General features: G+C 49.1%; 1 protein-coding gene across 2 annotated transcripts in view; it reads left to right on the top strand.

Moving 5' to 3' along the window:
• The window catches only part of KCNH1 (potassium voltage-gated channel subfamily H member 1), a 376,651-nt gene that overhangs the window by 337,184 nt on the left and 19,798 nt on the right, over positions 1-19,669 (top strand). The gene's annotated exons all lie outside the window — the stretch shown is intronic.

Raw genomic sequence — 19,669 nt, forward strand, 5'->3', positions numbered from 1 at the left:
TTCCTCATCTGCAACGTCAAGAAGTTGGACAAAGTGGTGTACGAGGTCTTTTCCAGCCCTGCCTGTGGTTCTAAAAATTAAGTCATTAAGCACCTGTCACCCATATTCTGAGTCACCAGCCACGGTGCACATGATTCTAAAGACTGGCCAAAGCAAGGGTCATTTTTATTTGATTTTCAAAGGCTTTGTTTATTTTTTGGTGAGCTGTATTCTCCATGCTGCATTTTGCTTCTGCAAATACTAGAAGCCGTTTGCATGTCTTACGCACAGCAACGGGTTGTGGGTAAGGAAGGGATGACAGCCTGCCCTCAAGGGACTGCTCCGCACCCCACACGATTAGTCCTTCAGGCTGAGGGAGTCTGGAAGAGGCCCTGCAGGCCTCCTATGGAGAGGGGAGATTTCAGGATGAGTGCAAATAGTGCCAGTGAGGAGGGGACTTTCTGGATCCGAATCTCAGTTAAACTGCTCACCATCCCACATCTGTTTCCTCAGCTGTAAAGGGGTCTGGGACCCACCTCAGAGCTGTTATAAGGATTAAATGCCATGCAATAAGGGAAGAGTGGGTGGCCCATCACGTGGCTCTTAGTAAGCGGATGGCGATTACCATCGGGGGATGTGGTTTGGTGGGGGGGGTGTCGTGGCGCAGACGCAGGCTGGGATTGAATTGGGAGGCCCAGATACTGGGCAGAGACACAGTATGACGTGGAGGGGAGTGAGGAATGAGGGCGGGATAGCTGACCGTCATGGGTGAGTGGAAGGCCCTTGAGCCAGGACCAAGAGGAGGACCCTGACTGAGAGCCGTGGGCAAGGGGATTGCCAGGGGGAGGATGACCAAGAAAGGGAGAACCAGGAGGTCTGTTTTCTGAGATTTTCCTTCTATTACACCTTCTGCGCTGTCATAGCAGGTGGTTTTAGCCTTTTGTTGTCGTCGCTATGGAAATTGCAGCCAAATGGGTTCTGTGCCTGGGCCAGCCAGGGTCCCCCAGGAACACCACTGGCCTAAGTGGGCCTCAAATTTGGCTGTCCAGACCCAAGATGGTGTCCCCGCTGCTCTGACAGTGATGCTTGCTAGCTGAAAATCACACACCTCAGGATGCTAATTTCTCTGTCTGGTCCAAGACTTCCCATGCATTTCTTGAGGTGAAGGTCAAACCCCCAGGGAAGAGAGACTGGAGAGGCCTGTAATTCTTCTCCAGCTTCATCAGCTTCTCGGGTGCAAGCTGCAGGAGAGCTCAGAGCTGAAGGCTTAGAAGAATGTGTATTTCCACCAAGGGCCTGGGCTAACAGTTCTTTCCCCTGGAGAGGCTGGCAGGCCTCGCCTGCTCAGTACTTCTCAGCAGACCCTCTCTCCTTGTCTCCTCCCTGGCAGGGAGGCGATGGTGGGGAGAGGTGATGAAGTCCACAGCTTTCTCCAGCATTCTCAATGCCAGTGAAATGACCTCCCATCTCCAGAGCACATGCTACCCTACCTCCCTGCCTTCCCACCTCCCTCCCCCCTGCCTGGGAATACCCACACCAAACCCCTGCTGACCTACTTACAACCCCACATGCTCCTGCTAACTGGAGAGGGAAGGAGAGAGCTTGGGTTTTTGCAGGCTGGCAGGGAGAGGGCTTCTGGCTGAGTCATTTGCTGTCCTTGGCTTTGCAAAGTATATACAGGAAGAACAGGCAGTGACCAGCTGCTCTCCACATATATGAAGAAATGAGCAAGTGGAATTGGGTTCACTTAAAAGCCAACACTTTGGCTTGTGTATGTGTGTGTGTGTGTGTGTGTGTGTGTGTGTGTGTGTCTAACATTGACCATCAGATGATTAAATGCAGAACTGACTCTCTGGACCTTCAGAAAGAGAAAATAGCATTTGGTGTTGCAAGAGCAAGGGACCTGGGCTCTCCCAGCTCTCTCCTCATCTATACAAAATAAGAACACTTGCCCCACATATGCTGCAGGGCTGCTGGGATCTCAAAGGAGACAGCGTGCATGCCAGTTCTCTGTCAACCGAAAACAGAACGAATGTCAACTGTCATATTAATAATGCCAGGCATAATGGCGGCTTGCACTGGAAATGGTTTACAAGGTCACTGACCTGAAGACAGAGGACTGGCCGGGTGACTTCCTGAGGTCCCCCTGATTCTAGCATCGCTCTTTGCCTCCCTCTGCCTTTGTTCTCAAAGGAGCCAGGGCTGCTGGGAAACAAAGGCTGGCGGAAAGGGCCTGAGGTCTCTAATCTTGGAGGCTTAGAAATTGTTACTGGAAATGGGATCATAACCTAAACATGAAATGGTTGGGGCGTCAGGAGGCCTCCTATGGAGACCTCCGGCATGGGGTGGCTCCTCAGGCCCTCCCTTCCCTCGGATTCCCCAGCAGGAGGCAGATAGGGCCCCTGTCTCTGAGACATGTTCTCACGTGGCACTCGAAGCTTCCCCCCACCCTTAACCCCAGGGAGATTGCATTGTGGAGTCTGCCCTGCTCTGCCCTGCCCTGCCCCACACATCTCTCCCCAGTGAGCCGGTGCTTCCTGGAGCTGGCAGCTGGGCACCAGTGATGGGCAGTGCTAATGACCACTGAGTCACCTGCGGTGACTGTCTCACCCGTGACAGGCCTGTCTCCTGCTGGGGTGCCCTCTGCCCTTCAGTCCCGGGGCACCGGCTGTACACATGGGCCTGCACCCCTGTTGTTCATCTCAGCGGCTGGCCTCTGCCCCCCTGCTTAGAGGCAATGGAAGAAACGCTGGGCACAAGCCCAAGATTATAGGTGGAGGCTAAGAATGAACCATTGTATTTCATTATATTTCATTATATTTCAAACCTGGGTGTTTAGTGAGCCCAGGCTCTGTTTCCTGTCCTGCGCCTGGAACCGAGAACCGCACAAAAGTGAGAAGCTTGGTCTCTGCCCTTGGAACTCTCACAGGAGCATAAGAAGGCAACATTTAGTCTCATCTTTGGTAGAAACTTCTGTGAAGAAAACTATAATAATGGTCAAATGGATGTTAATAATATTAATAAGTAGTATTTATTTCTTTTTAAGATTTATTTATTTATTTGTCAGAGAGAGAGAGCACAAACAGGGGAGAAGCAGGCTTCCTGCCAAGCAAGGAGCCCGGGACTCGATTCCAGAACCCTGGGATCATGACCTGAGTCAAAGGCAGACCCTTAACCAGCTGAACCATCCATGCATCCCAATGAGTAATATTTAACTAAGGGTTCATTAAATATATGTTAGACACTCTACTTGCATTATTTATTTTCATCCTTCTAATAATTCTATAAAGCATGTAGGCACTATTATTAGCTCTATTTTACCGACAAAGGAAACTAGTAGTCAAAGACTACAAAAATTTGCCAGAGGTGCAGGAGAAGATTTATTTCCCCACACCCTTATCAACAAAGTGAATTACCAAACTTCAGGTTTTTACCTATCTGATAGTTGAAAAAAATGGTATCTCAGAGTAGTTTAAATTTGGACTTCTCTTATTATGAGTGAGATTTGGCTGTTTTTCATATACTTAGTGTCATTTAAATTTCTTTTCCTGTGATCCTAGTCCATTCTGAAAATTGAAGTGTTGAGGGTTTTTTTCTCATTCATTTCCAGAAGCTTCTTTTTGTAATAACAAATATAAATAAGTATCTTTCCATTTTTTTAATTTGTCTTTTAATTTTGCATACATTCTTTTGTCATGCAGAGCAGGGTGTTTTTTTTTTAATGTTACCAAATTTATTATTTTAATGTTACAGCTGCTGGATTCCAGATTAGTTAGCAAGGGCTCCCTATGGAGCCCCAAATCACATTAAATATAGAGGATTGGGCAACAGCATCTATTATTTCTCATTTCCCCTGAAAATCCAAAAACCAGTGGAATGCCACTAGAGGAATTTTTTTTTCTTTTTTGACAGCAAGAAGCATTTTACCTCCAGGTACTAAGCAGCCCTGGGCCACCAGCCAAGAGCCCCCAGACTGGGCAAGGCCAGTCCTCCTGGCTCAGTCCTAGCAGGCAGGGATTGGCCATCAGAGTCTGTTCCTGAAGGGGTTTTGGTGGAGACACAATTATGCGGGAGAAGGAGGGGGTTACTCTTTCTGGAATATGACGCATTTGTGGGCTGGCGTGTCTACCATTCTCTCCAGGAGGAGGCCGCTGGCTTGGTCCACATTTTCCAGGAGGGCTGAATCTAAGCGTTAGGTCAAAATCTACATTACTCTGTGGCGTGCCCCTCCGTGGATTTTATTAGGTCGTAGTGATCAGCAGCACCTTGGGAGTGAGCAGGTAGGTTCCCTCCTGCTCTGAAGAGCATCTCGGTGCACTTCGGGGGGCTGATGCGGATCATGTAGATATTGAGTAACAGGTCTGGGGACCTTGCAGGATCCCGCCCCACTTGCTTCCAGTCCCGGGTCACATCCAAGTAGTGTGGCCCTCACACTGGATAGCCCCTGAGCCCAACTGGTAACTGAGATGCTGATGAAGTTTTAGAACATAAGTGAGGTTTGATGGGGTTAGGTCTGGAGCCGATGACCAAGAAAGAATTCTTGTCTCAAAAATTGGTGCAAAATGGTGGTTTATTAAAGCATGAGGGTAGGACCCATGGGCAGAAAGAGCTGCTGCCCCGGGTTGTGAGGAGTGGTCCATTATATACTTGTAAGTTGGGAGGGGGTGGGGTTGGTTTTAGTCTCTAAGGAATTTTGGAAGCACGGTTTCCAGGACCTTGAGGGGCTAGCTATTATTGGGAAAAGGTTATTCATTACCAGTAATAAAACCATTGTCATGAGACCATTTAGATGTATATCAGTGGGCCATATGCTTGGGAATAATTGTCAACACTATCATGGAGGGTTTAGAGATAAAGGAAGTTTCCAAAGGAATTGTTAAAGTAGACTTATAGGATCCTGGTTGGGGGTAGGGTTCAGTGAGGCTAGGATTGCCCATTGCCCTTAGCAAAGCCTTAAGGTGGAGGTAGTTGAGTCCCTAGTGGAATGTCACTCTGCCATGTCAGCAGGTAAGGAAATTTCATAATTTTTCTTCTGCCTCTGTTTCCCACATCAATGCTGTCCCCTTGGATGGCTCCACTCAGCATGGGGAAGGTCTGCATAAAATGGGTAGTAGGCTGGCCAAAGCCCGAGGCCATCTCGTGCCTGCAGACGCCATGCTGGGCCGGGTCCAGGAACTGCCCCAGCACATGCAGGATGGGCTCCCTGTTTCGCTCTGCTGCCCAGAGTTGTTGTCGTAAGAACATTTTTCAGGGCCAAAGAGCAAAAGTCCTAGTTTGCAAGGTCATCAAGTGTCTGGCTCTTTGGGTAGAGAAGACCCACATCAAAACATATCTTTGGAGAATCCTGGAACTTCAGGGGGTTAAAACAATCCTAGAGACTTCCATAGAGATAGAGTAGTTTACATGCAAGAGATGAGTAGTCAGAGTGCCTACGTCAATAGTAATGCAGGCATGTAAAGTCTAGTGGAGTGGTACTTGCAAAATTTTGATGAAAAAGTATTTCGTTCTAGAGTTCTGTATCCGGTTAGTCAAGGATGAAGGTAAAAACATTTTTAGAAATACAGGGATTCAAATGGCTTTCAGGGAATTTTTTCTTGGGGAGCCACTGAAGGATTTGTGCCTATGAAATGAGGAGGGAGCTAAGAAAGAGGAAGTACCGTGAAGGAAGCTCCTGAGCCTGGCAGAGAAGCCAGAACAGACTGGAGCAAGGGGACGGAGGGTTCCAGAAATGGTATCTCGAGGGGGAAAAAAAGGGAACTAATTACTTAGAAATATAGAATATATTATTAATGGGTATATTATAGAGATATCAGGGCATATGGAATAAATTAGTGAGGGTTCACAGACAACCAGGCTGATTTTATTTTATTTTATTTTTAAGATTTTATTTATTTATTTGATAGAGAGAGATCACAAGTAGATGGAGAGGCAGGCAGAGAGAGAGAGAGAGAGGGAAGCGGGCTCCCTGCTGAGCAGAGAGCCCGATGCGGGACTCGATCCCAGGACCCTGAGATCATGACCTGAGCCGAAGGCAGCGGCTTAACCCACTGAGCCACCCAGGAGCCCCCAACCAGGCTGATTTTAAAAAATTAGGTAACAACTTCAGAAAGAAGAAAAGGGGGTGTGTGTATGAGTGTGTGTGTATGTGTGTGTCTGTGTCTTGTCCAAGCATAAGTGACAGACCAAAATTCAAAGCGGAGGCTGTCTGATCACAAAGTTGGTGCCCTGTGACCTTATAGGAGAACTAAGTTCCTGCTACAGAGTACCTGTGAGACCTTCGTAAGCCATTCTCCCTCCTGAGCCTCACTTTCTTTACCTATAGAATAAATAGGCTACACAAAAAGCATAAACCATACATCAAAAGACAGAAAAAATTGATGGTGTCAAAGTGAAAAATGTTAGTATGACAAAAGAACATAAAAAGCAAAACTATGGACCAGGACAGCGGTGAGCCAAGTGGCCTGACCCAAGTTAGGTCCACAACTTGCTTGTGTAAGTAAAGTTTTATTGGAACACATCCACTCCCATTCATTTATGTTTTCTCCAGCTGTTTCTGTCCTACAGAGGTGGAAATGAATAGCTTTGACAGAGATAGTATTGTGGCCTACGAAGTAGAAAATATTTATGAGGTGTCCCTTAACAGAAAAGGTTTGCTAAGCCCTGAACTAGGAGGAGATTCTTACAATGAATGTAAATAGCAACAAATTAAGACCTAAGATACATAAAGTAAGTTGACAAATTAATACAAAGAAGAAAGAGAACACAGGGTGAAGGCGGGAAGAAAGGGTCTAGATGGTGATGTTGAAATGCAGGCAGAGCACCTTTGAAGGGATGGGGGGGCGGGGTTCCTGCGCGCAGATGGACTCCGGACCCCCGTCTGGGACCTCACACAGGAGGCTGACTTTGGGCACTCCCGACCTGCTGCAGGGAATGTGGTGGGGATTTTGAGCCCTGCCAGTGGGCAGTGAGGTGTCTGCTGCTCATGCCCAGGGTAGTGGCGCTTGGTTCCCCGCTCAGAGCTTTCAGCAGCCTCTCCTGTCACTCCCAGTGCTCTCAGGAGAGAGTCTAATTGGGGCAACCATTGCATACAAAAAGACATGTGCCAAGAACAATACCTTTGGTGGCTTGTTACTCTCCAATTTGCCTTAATTGGCTCACGTGTTGGCTGGCTGATTTTCAAAGGGCAGCACAAGGGGGACTCTTCCTAAGTAGGAGAGGGACCTGGGACCATCCGCTCCCTGCTTGTGTTCTTTCAGCCAATTAAGCTTAATCCTGGGAGCCAGCCACTGGGGAGTGGCTGAGTGCTTGGCAGCTGGGTGGGAGGGAAACAGCCTGGATTCGTGGGCTCACACCTTGGTTCATCGCAGCTCTGTTGATCAGCCAGACAAGCTGAGCACCAGTGTTCACATTACAAAACAAACGGTAATAGGTATAGCCCAACCGCCAAGAATCCTCATCTGGTCAGGTTGACTTTTTTCTTTTATCCAGGAAAAAAAAGCGTGTATACAATGTCCATTGGTGAAATACTTTTGAACTATCGCTGTGAATAGCGATAGCAGAGGGCAGCACACAGCCCTGCACGCTGGCAGCGAAACTTCCGCCACCTCCCAGCAGACCACCCTGGTTCCCACCGCCTTCCTTCCATTATGCACAGTGACTTCCCTGGATGCCCGAGGACCAGGCTCCCCAGGCCTGAGGGGTTCCATTCCTACCCCCAAAGACGGTTTACTGAAGCTTCTCCTGTGCAGAGTGGGGCTCTCTTGGCCGTTCTTGTGCTCACGGGACGGAGATACTCCTCGCCAGTCTTGATCTGAGCCGCCGTCTGACCAGACGTGGCTCCTTTGGCCTGGGTGGCAGGATGGTCCCTGCCACTGAATGGGGGACCCAGAAGGGCCACATTTGCAGTATGAGGGGGAGGAGGAAGGTGAGACGTTCTGTGCAGGATGGCGGGGGGCAGAAACTGCATTTACTGATCCTGGGTGGGTGCTGAGTCCTGGGCACACGGTGAAGCTCCTTTCGTCCGCATGCCCACCCTGAAGACTGTGTGGTTCTGTTCACAGCAGTACAAGAATGGTACCAAGAGAGACCCACTTTGGGGAGAAGGTCCAAAACATGGAGGCAGGGTGTGCAGGTAGAGACCGGGCTTGAAGACTGAAGCTTCCCTTCCGTGGGTCTGTGCTGGGAGGCGGCCTTGGGGAGAGAAAAGGAGTCCCGTTGTCATGGCAAGGTGGATTCTCCACCAGGTGAGAATCCGGGGGGAGGAGGGACCTTGAGGGGCTGCAGGCTGGATGGCAGTCAGGTGCTCCAGCCTACAGGCTAGCCCTAGCTGCGCCCCTCACTCGCTCTGTCCTCTCCCTCCACCTCAGCTTCCTCCTCTGTGTAATGGGATTACAAGAGGGGCTACTCTGTAGGGTTGCTGGGATTCACTGAAATAACGTATGCAAGCTATTTAGAGGAGCATCTGATGGACAGGGGGAGCGCAGCGCCCGGGGGCCCCTGCTGTCTTCAGATGACTCTGGGCTCCCTCTGTGCAGGCTGCCCCTGCTTTTTCCCTTCTGTGGTTTGGGTACGCGAGTGCTTACTTCTCTGCCATCTCTTCTGTGCCCATTCTCTGGCTGTTTCTTATTGCACCATTCCCGTGAGCCTCTTCTGCAAGGGCTGCTTCTCTTTCTGTCCTGCCTTCCATCCCATCTCATTCTTTCTGTCCTGCCTTCCATCCGTCTCATTCTGTTCTGTGTGTCCCCCTTTTAGGGCCTCTATCCCCCTCAGATGCCCGGGTCCCCTGGAACAGAGCAGGCATCCTTAGGTCCACTTCCCTAGCTCCTCGCAGATCCCATAGCCCTTTTCTTGCTCCCCAGTGATCTCCCAGACTTTGGGGGTCAGAATAGAGTGGTGGGACCAGTTTGCCACACTTGTCCCCCACCCTTCATCCTCTCCCCCCCGAGAAGGTCAAGGGCATTGATGCATTCCTGCTTCAAGTCTGTGGGCCGAGTGTAGGCGTGGGATGGAAGGACTATGGTCTAGATGTTCAGCTTCCAGGTCAGCTCAGACCCCAGATGCTGAGAAACCCAAGGCCAGATTCTGCAGCCTACCCACCAGCCTTCCTTTGTTGTCCTGGACTCAGGAGTGACTCCTGCCATCTGTATACCCAAGGAAGGAGAGAACCACAATCCGGAAGGTGTCTCCCCAGGTGCCCTGTGCTCTGATGGTAGCGTGGGAAAGGATTGCAGAGTAAAGGAGGTGGAGCTGGTTCAGCCACCTGGTATGGGCCGCAAACCCCCGGAGGCAGCCTCAGCAGCTTCTAGGCAAGGAAGATGTCACTTTCCCAGATGTGCTGATGTGGTTGACTCTGTCTGACCCAGGGCAGGGGGTGGAGGGTGGGGACAAGAAGAGGGTCCTTGGCCTTTGGAGATCCCATGACCAGATCCCCAAGCCCAGTAGAGATCATGGGCCAGAAGGAGGGCACAGTCCCTGCCTCCATGGGGAAGAGTGGCAGCGGCAGGCATGGGACATGTGCTTGGCCAGTCTGGGATTTGGCATGACTGTGTGGCTGGGGAGGCAGGTTTTTGCCCCTGCTCCCTAGGATTGAGAGCTGGCTGGGATTGAAAAAACACATCCCATATCTGCACTTGGTCAAAGGGGTTGCAACAGAGGCAGGTAAACACTTCTGAGGGTTGACTCAACCCCTCAACCCCAGGCCTAGAGCCTGGTCCCAGTCCGGGAGGCAGGAGCTGGGTCTGGGCAGCTGACATTGGTCATACCTGACCATCATCTCATTCATTCTTGGGGGTGTTCAGTGCTGATCCCAGGATAAGCTCCGAGCCTGGGACAAGTAGATGTCCTGCCCGTGTTTCTATAGCTCTGTCTGCCAGGAACGTCCTCTTGGCCCTCAGGTGCTCAGAGCACTGCAGACCTTCCCCGGGCAGCTTCCTCAACAGAGGAGCTTGACCCTCCCCTCTGCTTAAGGACCCTTTGCTCTGGGATCTGTGGGGATCCCAGCCCCAGGGGCAGAGCTTGAGATCAGCCAACTTGGGCTCTGGTCATCATTCTGTAGACCAATTGACTGAGTAACATTCATCTCTGAGCCTGAGTCCTTCATTTCTGAAAGAGGGGTAATCATAGTCCCAACTGCATGGGCTTGTGGTTAAGAGTTAAGGGAAGGCACGTAAGCGCTGAGCACTGGCCCTGACTCAGGAGAGGGCTGTGAGTCACACAGGCCGCAGCTGGGCAGCGGCTGACTCATCCAGAGACAGGGTATTTCTAAGGCAGACGTGGGTGAGAATCAGCCTCCTCCTCCCCTGCCCAGGCCTTGTGCCAGCTGTTTTCTGGAAGCTTTAGGAACAACAGATCCACTGAATGATGGGAATAGACTGAGCAGAGGAGGAAGGAAGGGGACCCCCAGCCCTTGTAGTCAAGAGAACCAGGAGAAAGTCAAGGCCTTGATGGGAGCCCTCACAGGCTCCAGAGAGAGAAGCCAAGGTGCTAGGCACATGGGCAAAGGTAACGCTGACTGGGGCCCTCGCCCAGTCCCCGTGGGTGGCCTGTGGTGAATAAAACGGGGGCAGTGGACATCAGGGGAGGGTTCAGCCCTCTCCTCCTCAGGCACTGCTACATTTCCACTTGAACTTCCTCCCCTCAGCTCCTCCCCCTGCTGCAGTTAGGGCCCTGTCAGGAAAACAGAAGTCGAAACCACACTAATTTTTAAGAGCTTTAAATCAGGGAATTGGTGTCGGAAGGCTGAAAGAGGGAAAAGCAGATGTCGAGGATGCCCGGATATTAGAAGCTAGAAACAGCAGTGGCGTTCCTGTGGATGTGCACGAGGGAGAAGCATGATCACATCCGAGAGCCCAGGGCGGCCCCCCTTTCTAGGAAGGGTGCTCTGGGGTGCTGTAGTATTCAGACCTCTAAAAGGGACATGGTGGGTCTGGTGCCAGGACATCCAAGGAGACACACCCAGGGCTTGTCCCCAGCTCTCGGCACAGGGCCTAGTTTGGGGGCGCCCAGGGGGCAGGGAGAGCTGCGGGGCCAAGCTCTCTGACTGCCATGTGCACAGCGGGGTGCCACTGGTGCCCCAGGGGAGCATGGCAGAGCTGGCACGCGGGGATCACGGAGAGGAAAGGAGCTGCCGGAGGGTGGGCCCGAAGCTGCCCGCTGCTGCTGGCGCCATGACTATAGGAGCTAAAAGCAGGGAGGAAGGCTCTTCTGCTCCCCCTGCCATTCAGTCCTGCCATGGCCTGCCATGGACAGAACCTAACTAGGAGCTGGCTGCCCAGGGAGTCTGGGAGACGTGGGTGTCGGGCTCCCAGCGCCAGCGTCTCCAAGCAGAGTGTGGAGGAGGGATCGATCAGCAGCATGTAAATAACTGCACACATGTGCACCTGCGTGCGCGCACATACACACACACACCCTGGGGTGCACCGTCTCATTTTAGCCTCGTGGCATTCCTCTAGAGATTCCAGTAATGGCTATTATTCCCAAGCTATAAAGACAAAACCGAAGACCAGGGAAGCTCATGGCTTTGCCTAAGTCAGACAGTCAGTCCCCAAATGCTCATGGGATGTCTGCTGTGTGCCAGGTGTCGGTCTAGCTGTGGGGGCCCAGCAGTGAGCGAGAGCCTGTCTGGGCAAGGACATGGGTCTTGTAGCTGGGGGCGTGGGGACTGTGGGAGTGGGGAGACCATCAGAGTACCCGTGGAGACAGGTAAACACAGTAATAGTCTCAGGAACATTAAACAAGTGCTGAGTAGTGTGAGTACCTCGGGTGGTATGGGAGCAGGGCTTAGAAGAGGTCCAGGCCCTGGGGGACAAGAATGTCAGCAGCTGAATACCGAATACCCACATGCATGGCCAGTGGCCATTCTGAGTCACCCTCACATCTGAGACCTGGGAGTCATGCTCCCTGGGCTGGAAAAGCTCTTCATCGAGCGCAGGGTGCAGATCAGCTGGGCTGCGGGCTCCTCCCCACAGGAAGGCCAGGCAAGAGGAACCCAGGGCCCGAGCCCTCACCGGTGGGGCCAGTGCCGCAGCCTGGGACTGTCCTGATGGAAGATGGGCGGTCCCGTCCCAGCCTCAGCATGGCAGAGAGCCTGGCTGCTCAGGACAGGGAGAGTATGACAGAGGCAGACACTGGGAGGGGCCCCTGGCCCCCCACCCCCTTTTCCTCATTCCAGGGGTCCTTGCGTAAAACGCAGTGGTTTCAGATCAGCTCAGGCCAGAAAAGCCATTGGACCATCACTTCCCAAGGAAGGCTCTTTGTACTTTCTTTACCCGTGGACTCCCTCACCTCATATACCTTGTACCTCTGCCAGCAGACACTAAATTAAGACTGAATGGCTGATCAGAACTGCTTCCTGGCGAGATGAGGTTTTGGGGAGGGCGTCCACTCTCGCTGTGGCAGAGCATGAGGCTCAAAGCCGCCGTGAGGAATTCAGGGTAGGCCTTGGGAAGGAAGGATTGATCACGGAGAGCCTCAGACTGGTCTCCTGACTGGGGGTGGGGGGCTAGGGAGGCTGCCCAATGCCAGGGCTGATTTACTGGGTATGTCTGGTGTCGGAGGAGTGGGCCCCTTCCCAGCTCTGGGATCTGCCTATAGCAGCAGACTCCTAGCTGATCTCCTCCCCACCGGGGAGACAGGCTATGGTCCTGCTCCCCAGCTGCATGCATCCAGCCCACACAGGGCTCAGACTGTGTAGACATATATACCTGGGGCCCAAGTGGAGCTGTTTTTGTCTTCAGATCTACTGCCACAAGACCTCTGCCCTGATGGGGCTCAAGACCAGGGAGGCGGGCAGTGATGGCTGGTGCCCGGGAGGGGAACACACAGCAAGAGGGGGCTGGTGAAGCCAGTGAGGGACTACGTTGTGTGCAGCTGGCCCCCTGGCACTAATGGAGGGCATCTTTCCTCCTGACCATGGGCACAGCCATGGCCTCTAAACACAACTGTGAACTATATGCCTATGGGACTATCTTGATGACATGAAGGAAGTTCCCCAGGTGATTCTGTTCCTCTCCTGGTAGACAAGCGCAGCTGGGGAGGGGGAGGCCGGGGACTCCAGGCGTCTTCCCATAATGAAGGAGCCCTGAATCACACAGCTGGGCTGTGAGCTTCAGGGTGGAACTTCTGATGGGAAAGAGGAAGAGAGTTAAAGATCTCCAGTCTCGAAGAGGTGCCATTCAGTTTGGTGTCCCTGACATTTTTTCTTTAATGATTTCTCCTGAGAATGGGCCCACTGTGCCCCTTCTCTGGATGATTAAGGGACCAGAAGGACCAGAACCCTGGGACTGGAGGCAAGGACAAGCAGAGGAACTGACAGTGTGTGTTGCCCAGAGATGCCCCTAAGGCTGCAAATACCCCTCGGGAACCTGGCACAGGTGGGGCCCCAGGTTGAGGTTCAGGATTCTCAGACTACGTACGTACATACATACATACATACATACATTTATTTATTTTTAATTAACACATAATGTATTATTTGCCCCAGGGGTACGTGTCTGTGATTCATCAGTCTTCCACAATTCACAGCATTCACCATAGCATATATCCTCCCCATGTCCATGACCCAGCCACCCTATCCCCTCCTAATACCCCAACAACCCTGTTTGTTTCCTGAGATTAAGAGTCTCTTATGGTTTGTCTCCCTCTCTGAAACCATCTTGTTTCCTTTTTCCCCTCCCTATTCCCCCACGACCCCCTGCCCTAACTCTCAAATTCCTCATATCAGAGAGATCATATGATAATTTCTTTCTCTGATTGACTTATTTCACTCAGCATAATACCCTCTGGTTTCATCCACGTCATTGCAAATGGCAAGATTTCAGGTTTCCTGATGGCTGCATTGTATTCCATTGTATACATATGTATCACATCATCTTTATCCATTCATCTGTTCATGGACATCTAGGTTCTTTCCATAGTTTGGCTATTGTGGACATTGCTGCTATAAACATTTGGGTGCATGTGCCCCTTTGGCTCACTACATTTGTGTCTTTAGGGTAAAAATAGGGTAGCTCTATTTTCAACTTTTTGAGGAACGTCCATGCTGTTTTCCAAAGTGGCTGCACCAGCTTGTATTCCCACCAACAGTGTAGGAGGGTTCCCCTTTCTCTGCATCTTCACCTGCACCTGTCATTTCCTGACTGGTTAATTTTAGCCATTCTAACTGGTGTGAGGTGGTATCTCATTGTGGTTTTGATTTTTATTTCCCTGATGCTGAGTGATGTGGAGCACTTTTTCATGTTTCTGTTGGCCATTTGGCTGTCTTCTTTGCAGAAGTGTCTGTTCATGTCTTCTGTCCATTTCTTGATTGGATTATTTGTTCTTTGGATGTTGAGTTAGAGAAGTCCTTTATAGATTTTGGATACTAGCCTTTTATCTGATATGTCATTTGCAAATATCTTCTCCCATTCTGTCGGTTGCCTTTTGGTTTTGTTGACTGTTTCCTTTGATGTGAAAAAGCTTTTTATCTTGATGAAGTCCCAGTAGTTTTGTATTGCTGTATACTTTCCTCCCAGGACTGCTTTTGTTGTGTCCCACATATTTTTAACAGTTGTGTTTCATTTTCATTAGTTTCCATGAGTTTTTTAAATTCTTCTTTAATTTCCTGGATGACCCATTCATTCTTTAGTAGGATACTCTTTAGCCTCCATGTATTTGAATTCTTTCCAACTTTCCTCTTGTGGTAGAGTTCTAGTTTCAAAGCGTTTTGGTCTGAAAATATGCAGGGAATGCTCCCAATCTTTTGGTACCAGTTGAGACCTGATTTGTGACCCAGGATGTGATCTATTCTGGAGAATGCTCCATGTGCACTAGAGAAGAAGGCGTATTCTGTTGCTCTAGGATGGAATGTTCTGGATATATCTGTGATGTCCATCTGGTCCAGTGTGTTATTTATGGCCTTTATTTCCTTGTTGAGCTTTTGCTTAGGTGATCTGTCCATTTCAGTGAGGGGGGTGTTAATGTTGCCTCTAGTATTGTATTATTGTCAATGTGTTTCTTCGATTTTGTTATTAATTAGTTTATATAATTGGCTGATCCCATGTTAGGTGCATAGATATTTAAAACTGTTAGATCTTCTTGTTGGACAGGCACTTTAAGTATGATACAGTGTCCTTCCTCATCTCTTATTATAGTCTTTGGCTTAAAATCTAATTTATCAGCTATAAGGATTACTACCCCAGCTTTCTTTTGATGTCCATTAGCGTGGTAAATTGTTTTCCACTCCTTCACTTTAAATCTGGAGGTGTCTTTGGATCTAAAATGAGTTTCTTGTAGACAGCATATTGATGGGTCTTATTTTTTTTATCCATTCTGATACCTTATGTCTCTTGATTTGGGCATTTAGCCCATTTACATTCAGGGTAATTATCAAAAGATATGAATTTAATGCCTTGTATTGCCTGTAAGGTGACTGTTATTTTATATTGTCTCTGTTCCTTTCTTGTCTGTTACTTTTAGGCTCTCTCTTTGCTTAGAGGACCCCTTTCAGTATTTACTGTAGGACTGGTTTGGTGTTTGCAAAGTTTTTTAGTTTTTGTTTGTCCTGGAAGCTTTTTATATCTCCATCTATTTTTTTTTCCCTCCATCTATTTTAAATGACAGCCTAGCTGGATATAGTATTCTTGGCTGAATATTTTTCTCATTTAGTGATCTGAATATATCATATCAGTCTTTTATGGCCTTCAGGGTCTCTGTGGATAAGTCTGCTGCCAATCTAATATTTCTACTTTTGTATGTTATAGACCTCTTGTCCTGAGCTGCTTTCAGGATCTTATTTTTGTCACTGAGACTTGCAAGTTTTACTATTAGATGACAGGGTGTTGACCTATTTTTTGGAATTTCTGGGGAGTTCTCTGTGCCTCCTGGATTTTGATGCTTGCTCCCATTGCCAAATTAGGGAAATTCTCTGCTATAATTTGCTCCAATATACCTTCTGTGCCTCTCTTTCTTCTTCTTCTGAGATCCCAATTATTCTAATATAGTTTCATCTTATGGTATCATTTATCTCTCTAATTCTCCCCTTATGGTCCAGTAGTTGTTTATGTCTCTTTTTCTCAGCTTCCTTATTCTCCATCATTTGGTCTTCTATATCACTAATTCTCTCTTCTGTCACATCTATCCTAGCAGTACGAGCCTCCATTTTTTATTATACCTCATTAATGGCTGTTTTTATTTCAACTTGGTTAGATTTTAGTTCTTTTATTTCTCCAGAAAGGGATTTTACTTCTCCAGAAAGGGATTCTCTAGTATTTTCTATATTATACTTCTATATATACTATCTTCTATATTATACTATACTGTACTTTTTTCAAGCCCAGCTATCATCTTGATAATCATTACTCTGAACCCTGGTTCTGACATCTTACCAATGTCTGTATTGATTAGGTCCTTAGCCATTGTTCCTCTTGTTCTTTTTTAGGTGAGTTTTTCCACCTTGTCATTTTATCCAGAAAAGAACAGATGAATGAGAGAAAAAAAATACTAAAGGGGTAGCAATGACCTTAGAAAAATATACACTAACCAAATCAGAAGAGATTTAAAACTGGGGGAGTGGGGGTGCCTGGGTGGCTCAGTGGGTTAAGCATCTGCCTTTGGCTCAGGTCATTCAGGGTCCTGAGATCAAGCCCCGCATCGGGTTCTCTGCTCAGCAGGGAGCCTGCTTCCACCCCTCTCTGCCTGCTTGTGATTTCTGTCAAATAAATAAATAAAATCTTTAAAAAAAAACTGGGGGAGCAGATAGGAGGAAGAAAAAAAAGTGTATATATACAGTTAGAACAGAGCCACACACTTGATTTTGGGTATATTTTGGTCTGTTAGAAGAAACTGCTTCCCCAAATTTTAAAGAAATAAAAACTTATGTATATACAAAAATAAGGGTAAACACAATGAAGGGATAGACTATGACTGTAAAGATGAAAATTGAGAAAGATTCTAAAACGGGAGTTGATAAGAAGTTGGTTGGGGAAAAAAAGATAATGTGATCAGGCTGGAGACTAGAACAAAGCCATACATGAGATTTAGGTTATATTTTGATCTGTTAGAAGAAACTGTATCCCAAAACTTTAAAGAAAAATTTATATGTGTACAAAAAATAAGGTTAAATACAATGAAGAAATAGAATATGAGTATAACAATAAAAATTTAAAAGTTTTTAAAAGATATTGATAAGATAAAATAGTTTTTCATTTGTTTGTTTGTTTAGATTTTTATTTATTTATTTTTTTTATTTGACAGAGAGAGAGATCACAAGTAGGCAGAGAGGTAGGCAGAGAGAGGAGGAAGCGGGCTCCCTGCTGAGTAGAGAGCCCAAAGCGGGGCTTGATCCCAGGACCCTGAGATCATGACCTGAGCCAACGGCAGAGGCTTAACCCACTGAGCAACCCAGGTGCCCCAGATAAAATAGTTTTAAAAGTTAAAATAGGAAAGAGGAAAAATTTTTAAAGGATAAGAAAAAAATAAAATTAAAAAAATAAAATTAAAAAAATTTAACATCAAAAGGCTAAAGAATCATGGGGAAAATACCATGAATTCTATGTGCTGCGTTCCCCTAGCTCTGGAGTTCTGCAGTTCTCATTGATCAGTGAACTGGGTCTTGGCTGGATGTTCTTGCTGATCTTCTGTGGGAGGGGCCTGTTCCAGTGATTCTCAAAAAGCTTTGCCCGAGGTGAAATTGCACCGCCCTTGCCAGGGGTAAGGTGAAGTAATCTGCTCGGGTTCCCCCTCCGTAGCTTTTGTTCCCTGAACTATTTCTGTACAGCTTTGGAGATTGGGAATGAAGATGGCGGCCTCCCAATCTCCAGCCCCGAAGGAGCCGAGAGCTCAGGGCCCCACTCCTCAGTGCACCCTCTGAGAAAAGCAGTCAATCCCTCCCATCTCCCTGGTCTCCTGTTGCATTCGTGCTCAACCAGCCTGTGACTGAGCATTTTTGTCTCTGGCACATGTACCCATTTGGAGTCTCCAAACCCAGCAGACTCCTGCAGTATCCTCCCATGCCACTCCTCCCGGAGGAGGAAGGAGGGGGTCTCCCCAGATCTGCCACTTGTGGGGTTCCCGCTCAAAGAGCAGTGGCCCAACTATGCCTTGGATCATGGTTTGTGGCAACCCTGAGCTGAGAGCCCCTCTTCGGCTCCGTCTCTGTAGCTGGCTTCCCTGCTCCAATACCTGGGAGCTCTGCTACACTCAGATACCCCTGGTCTTTCTGTGACTTTGCAGGTCCTGAGACCACACTGTCCCCTTGAGGACTCCACCCTCTAGTTAGCCTCTGGACCAATGTCTCTCAGTGGAGCAGACTTCTAGAAGTTCCAATTTTGTGCTCTACTGCTTGTGGGGAGCCGGCCCCTCCCCCTGTGGTCTATCTTCCCATATATCACATCATTCACTTCTCTGCACATGGCCGCTTTTCTGCTCCTAGAATTGCTGCTATTCTTCTCTGCGATCTCCTGTTGAGTTTGTAAGTGTTCAGAATGGCTTGATAACTATATAGCTGAATTCCCAGGACCTGACGATATTTAGGTCTCCTACTCCTCCCCCATCTTACTCCTCCACCTCGATCCATTTCTCTTCTATGGGGAGTGGGCATGTGTGCCCAGAAGTGGTCCATTCTGCAGGCCTGCAGCCTCTTCTCTTCCCCAGACCACCCCTTCCATATCTGTCCCAAGCTACAGTCACAGCCTTTTACCTGGCCTCCCACTCTTCAGTTGCCCCCCTCCACCCACACTCTTGGCAGTCTTCAACCCTTGCTGTCCCCTGTGCTCTCCTGGCAAAGCTCTATCTCTCTTGCTGGAGACTCCTTGGGAATAACCTCGCCGTAGCTGGCATGTGCAGCTGTCTTTCTTCCGGGTACCGGCACTGCCTGAGAGCCAAAGCAAGTGTGATGGTTCCCAGCTTCCAGATGGGGACAACAAGGCTCAGAGAGGCAAGGCAAGGGGCTTGGCCCTCTGCTCGTTGTGGCTGAGCTACAGCTGACAGGTGGTTAGCTGGCTCTGGGTACAGCACTGAAAGAGGATTCTGTGATAAAGTGGCCTTCTCTGCTTCTGGTAGTGTTTGCAGAGATGGCTGCTTGAGTCCACAGGTGAACAAAGGCCCACATGCCTCCTTCTGGCCCATATGTTATCATGTTGGCCCAGGGTTGCTTGCAGCCATGCATCCCTCCTGCATGCAGCCCTGAGTCTCAGTCATTGGTGTAGGACCAGGCACTACTCTGGCCCTGGGGTACAGAGGGGAGACCTCTGCCATGAACCAAGAAAGCAGGGAAGATACTGGGTCAGAGACCCCTCTCTGAAGTAGCACAGCATGGGCAGAGAATGGAAGAGACCCCCTTACCATCTCATGTACCCTATATTCTGCAGGGAAGGAGACTAAGACCCCAAAAGGCAAAGCTCAGGAATCCAGTAACTTTCTCCCTTATCACTGAAAGAGCCCTTCTCCAGACCTGCCAGGCACTCTTGATTCAGCATGGCCCTGCGGGGGGAATGAGGGATTCCTGCCAACCCCCATCCCTGGGTTGATAACAACCTGGTGGGGACAGGGGGAAGCAGGAGCCAATCTCCAGATGAGCCCACATGACTTGATGAGGGCTGCTGGGCTGACAGCTCGGGAGGAGGCACAGGTACCTGGGTACCCATCAGCGAGAACTGGCCCACATTCTGAGATTCTCCCAGAGGCTTCTTACCTCCACCCACCCTGTTGTGAGAGA

The sequence above is a fragment of the Neovison vison genome, chromosome 10 (assembly GCF_020171115.1).
Source record: "Neovison vison isolate M4711 chromosome 10, ASM_NN_V1, whole genome shotgun sequence".
Lineage (NCBI taxonomy): Eukaryota > Metazoa > Chordata > Mammalia > Carnivora > Mustelidae > Neogale > Neogale vison.